The 5,896-nt window shown below is 40.0% G+C and overlaps 1 non-coding gene across 1 annotated transcript; it reads right to left on the bottom strand.

Annotated features, from left to right (window-relative positions):
• Positions 1-5,246: 5,246 nt before the first annotated feature.
• Positions 5,247-5,321, bottom strand: Trnat-ugu (transfer RNA threonine (anticodon UGU)). The gene has a single exon. It is a non-coding gene; the product is annotated as a tRNA-Thr (tRNA).
• Positions 5,322-5,896: the final 575 nt, after the last annotated feature.

Genomic DNA, 5,896 nt, shown 5'->3' with positions numbered 1-5,896 from the left:
ACATGAGTTAAGGAAGTCCGATCCAAATGGAGGTTTGATTTCTGCCGAGTATTAACCGAGTGAAAGCTGCTTATTGTTGGAAATAAACTAATATTGGTAACAAGAAACGACAATAAGGAATATACATATTGAGAGGCCAATGTCAAAATACCCAGACTCCCTGAACAGAAGTCGACAAGAGGTTCGTCAACTCACACCACTTTTTGCCCGAACCTCCAGTTTCTGAGCCAAAAATATCCTTCTAGAATGGGAAGAGTTACCCAAAAACATAATACCATACAACATAAGTGAATGGAAATAAGCAAAGTAGACTAATTTACATGTCGAAGTATCACTCACTTTCGGCACCGTTCCAATAGTGAAAATGGCAGTATTAAGTCTTTGAACAAGATCCTGAACGTGGGCTTTCCACGACATCTTACTATTTATTTGAACACCTAGGAATGTGAACCGTTCAGTTTCACTAATCATATGCCTATGCTGTGATATTAAAACGTCAGGTTTTGTTGAATTGTGTGTTAGAAAATGTAAAAACTGAAGCTTACTGTGATTTAACGTTAGTTTATTTTCTACAAGCCATGGACTGAGGTCATGTACTGCACTACTTGAAACGGAGTCAATGTTGCACCCAACATCCTTAACTACCAAGCTAGTGTCATCAGCAAACAGAAATATTTTAGAGTTACCCGTAATACTTGAGGGCATATCATTTATATAAATAAGGAACTGGAGCGGCCCCAACACTGATCCCTGAGGAACCCCCTCCCCCTTGACAGTACACCACTCAGATCCCTCATCACACTGTATTACTTTCCCCCATTCCCGTAGATCGTTCCCTAATGATCTTCCTGAAACACTCTACAACTTCTGATTCTGTCAGTTCTTTCAGGTCCCATCTCCTTAAATTCCCACCTTTTTCCAGTTTCTTCAGTTTAATCTACAGTTCATAATCAATATATTGTGATCAGAGTCCACATTTGCCCCTGGAAATGTCTTACAATTTAAAATCTGGTTCCTAAATCTCTGTCTTACCATTATATAATATATATGAAATATTGCAGTATCTCCAGGTCTCTTCCACGTATACAATCTTCTTTCATGATTTTTGAACCAAGTGTTAGCTATGATTAAGTTATGCTCTGGGCAAAAACCTACCAGGCGGCTTCCTCTTTCATTTTTTACCCCCATTCCATATTCACCTACTACGTTTCCTTTTCTTCCATTTCCTACTGTCGAATTCCAGTCACCCATTAATATTAAATTTTCATCTCCCATCACTATCCGAATGATTTCTTTTATCTCATCACACATTTCATCAATTTCTTCATCATCTGCGGACTACTTTTACGACTTTGGTAGGCGTGGGATTCGTGGCTATCTTGGCCACAACAATGCGTTCACTATGCTGTTTGTAGTAGCTTACCCGCATTCCTATTTTTATTAATTATTAGACCTACTTATGCATTAGCTTCATATTAGCCTTCCTAATACTAAAATCTATATCCGATGTTAACAATGACGCCGGTGGATGGACTATCAGGAAATTACTGACCGTCGAGAAAGTCACAAATATAACCGACAAGCTAATGGGCCCTTCACAGGAAAAGGTTTTTTGCCAGAAAACGGGGAAAATTGAAACCCAGCAAATGAGTAAAAAAATGTATATTCACTGACAAAAAAAATAGTGTACGCACACAACTTACACAACAATAGTCTGGGATTACTCTATTACGTAATACAGTTTTTGTGATTGTATCTTGCAGCTTTAGTTATTTTTAATTAAAAGAGGCTTTAAAAGGACAGAAAGAACGTGTTGGACTACGCTACAGATCGTTCTGTTAGCACAGTCTTTACTTTGTAATCACTTTCGTTGACTTCGGCAACTCTCAACAGAAATCTCCAACCTAACCGAGACAATGTGCTACGATACAACCGAGATCATGACAAGAGAATGGGCTACATCACACTCGAAGTAAATGTATATAGGTAAGGATCCCCATGACCTGTATACGTCTGTTATAAAAAATCTCCAAGCCACTCTCCTCAAATAGACCGCAATCTTCTCTTGACCTTCAACTGTTACTATTTCAGAATTAGAAACCAGATTCAAAGAAAATTTGGCTACAAGGCACAAAACTAGAAAAATAAAAATAATAAAAGTGAGAACGTGAAACATGTTAGCAATAACCATAAACAGGAGATTTACAGAAAATATAATTGAGAAAGGAAATCATTAATATTATCGACCGTTTAGGAACTCTAGGCTACGAAATGGATAAAACCACATATCGAATAAGTGGTGGAAGAGTTAGTGTGTTTTAAGATTAAATCCAAACAAGAATTAGAGAAAAATATATCGAAGCAAGGCCTCTATTACAAAAAATTGCTAAATCTCGAGACAAATTGTGTCCTTCTGTATTAGATGAAATGTTTTGGCCCCTAGTACGGATGAAACAGTATCTGCAGTATCAACAGGAACTTCGGACATGTGTTTCATATTTCATCCAAGCCTCCAGTCTATAAATATTTAAACAAAATACTAAAACAAAATACCACTACAGGGGAATTACTTACGAAGTAGTTCTTGGTAAAGAAACACAGGACACAATTACGTATGTAGGCTTAATACGAACTACAACTGTGTTTATAAATCGCTATAGTTGCCTTGGACTAACGACGAGCAAATATCAATATAACCTGTACGCTTTTCAAAGCTGTTATCCATGAAAAAGCCAAACTACGTATCGTGAACAAAATACAATTTAACACCGAAACAATGACATTAGCTGACAATGGGCACAGACTTTAGTCAATGGGCACTGTTGAAAATTTGTGCCAGACCAGGATTAGCACCCGAGTCCCCTGGTTACTAGGGAGAGGCAATGATCACTGTGTCCGAATTACACAGTGGTCAACAGAATATCACGAACTGCCAGAGCATGCCGTTCGTTAGATCCAAATTCTCAATTTCTCCATACACTACTAATGCACTGCTCCTTGAACATAATCCTCCTCCCCTTAATTATACAGTACATGGCCAAAAAAACAGACACCGAATATATGCAAACTTGGCCTTACGAACATTGCAGACGTCGTCTATGTAACACACGTCAAACTTCAAAGAATTTTCCAATTCGTTGCATTGTTTACTATAGACCACAAATCAAGTAACGTAAAAAAAGCACTGCGTCTATTGAGATCATGATTCAGAGTTAAAAAAAACTAATAAGTCGCCTACATATTACAGTTGCTGCCGAAAGAGGAGAACCATTATTTTCCCACAAAAGGAAATATAGTTAAAATTACGCTTCTATTTCGGTTAGTTTATGCGGTTACTAAAATTTGCAGTGAAAGTTACATAGTGGACTCTACCCTCCCCCCACCAGAAACGTAGTTATCGTGGCTGTTGTGAGACTTTTGTACACAGTTAGAGAAAGTGTGTTAAATGTGGCGCGGACGGAAACGCTAGGCTACGCTACAGGGCAATCTGCTCGCACAACGTTTAGTCGGCATTCATAATCGTTGGCGTAAACAACTCTCAATCAAATTACCACCTTCCAACCTAACTTAGATCTCGGGCTACACTACCAATCGGCCTGTCATCACAACCAAAAATTCATTGAGGGGGGTGGGGGGATTTCCTGTAGCTCTCTCTAATGTATCTCTAGGCAAAACTGTCAGTTTTGTCAGACTCAACAGCAAGATTTACCAATGGTAAACACTTTTGAGACGGCTCGTAATTTTAGAATAGTCCTCTTCGTCTTACTTGGCATAAATTGTTCGCTGGCGTCCCAGCAGCTAGCTCCCTCAGTGTCTGCTTCTGCCATCGCACCACGCTAGTCTGCTGTTGTCCTAGCAGACCGAACGCACCGCACATCCGATACCTTCGGAACCACTCACTGGCCAGTTAGCAACTGAGCGGAACACTGTTTACATCGTGAAAGGAAAACTATGCAAAGATGTACACTTAAATGGCACGACTGAGTAGCACACACACAGTAATATCTGAGGAATGTCCTTCGACACGCGCAGAACGAAAGTCTTCTCGCGAACGTACAGCGTCTCTGAAAAAAAATCTCGTGACTATATTCCGGCGTTACGGCCAGGTTCTCATACAAATGAGCAAAAAAGGGTACATTTGAAATTCTTTTTGAGACAATGAAAATACATTCTAAAGATCTGTTTGGGAATTACGAGTGATAATACTATGAGCTTAATTATAGATTTTCAATAAAAAATGGCGCCCGTAATTATGATTTGATCAAGGGCCTGCGAGACTGGAGTACGCAGAGCGCGTGCAGTGTGGCACCTCATATGTTACCTGAATTCAAAAATGGGTAACATCAGTTGATACTACATTATTCCTCTGAAATTGAAAATGGATAACATCAGTCGATAAAACATAAAATTTATGGGAGCGTATACCTAACCGCAATGAAACAACCTTAAATTTAACGATACAGTGCTAATTCGAACTTTGAGTTCGATTTTTGAGGGTTTGTTTCACTCCTTATGCCTACACAAAAATTAGTTAATATTAACAAATGTCATATTATAGCTATAAGTTCCTAAGAAAAGTGTTTACTTTTAGGGGTCAGAGGTAGATGTTAAGAGAACGAACCACTTTTAATTTATGCTGCATGCCGTTCTGAGAAAATAGTTACCCGAAAAAAATGTGTTCAAAGTTTAGGGAAAACATTTAGTTATATTATTACTTCGATTTGCATGAACTGAGTGTTACATATATATTTTTAATGTCGCTGAAAACGAATCTGAAGTCAGATTTTCAATATTCAAAACAGCTAATCCAATACGGAGGGCAACCGATTATGTTTTGACCAATTTTTACCAAAAATGTATTTTCGTTATTTACGTTTAGTCTGCAAGTCAAGGAGTATTTATCAACCCTTCCTCTACCTCTGATTGTTCCTAGACAGCAACTTCCTGTTCTTCTTGGCAGGATAAGCCGATCTGTCAAAGCTAGATATGCAGCACTCGGCAGCCTGCACTTGATATTCGTCCGTATTTTCGGTGAGTATGTTTGCATGCATTCTGCAGTATGAATCATTTTGAGCACGTGCGACACGGGACGAGTTATCATCTACATCTATATGGATACCCTGCAAAACACATTTAAGTGCCTGGCAAAGGGTTCATCGAATCACCTTCACAACTGATAATTAATTGAAACCCTCAGCTGCCGACAGGTGTTGTTGATATACTTCGATGGGGACAGCTGAAAAGTGTGCCCCTACTGGGACTCGAACCCAGAATCTCCTGCTTACAAGGCAGACGCTCAATCCATCTGAGCCATCGAGGGCACACATGAACAGCACGACTGCAGGAATTTATCCCTCGCACGCTTCCCGTGAGACTCACATCCCCAACCGTCCACAATCCGCATACGTAATGTACTTAATAGGTATTTGTCCATCCACTCATTGCTGGCTCACACTAAGGTGACGATTCCCGTAAGAGTTCCGGCAACCTGTGCGCATTCGCACAGACGAAGGTCAATGGCTGGGTAACGTTTAACCATAGATATGAAGATAGTAACTGCTCTCGAAAGAACAGGCGCCACTGACGACCTTGCAACTCTTCTGGAATACAAGATAGACCGGCCGATGTGGCCGAGCGGTTGTAGGCGCTTCATTCGGGAGCCACGCGACCGCTACGGTCGCAGGTTCAAATCCTGCCTCGAGCATGGGTGTATGTGATGTCCTTAATTTAGTTAGGTTTAAGTCGTTCTAAGTTCTAGGAAACTGATGACCTCAGATGTTAAGTCCCAAAGTGCTCAGAGCCATTTGAACCATCAGTCCCTATGTTTACACACTACTTACAGTAACTTATGCTAAGGACAACACACACACAACCATGCCCGAGGGAGGACTCGAAC

This window comes from Schistocerca gregaria, unplaced genomic scaffold, assembly GCF_023897955.1.
Source record: "Schistocerca gregaria isolate iqSchGreg1 unplaced genomic scaffold, iqSchGreg1.2 ptg000317l, whole genome shotgun sequence".
Taxonomy (NCBI): domain Eukaryota; kingdom Metazoa; phylum Arthropoda; class Insecta; order Orthoptera; family Acrididae; genus Schistocerca; species Schistocerca gregaria.
Note: the sequence above shows the minus strand (reverse complement) of the source record. Positions and strands in the feature narration are given on the sequence as shown.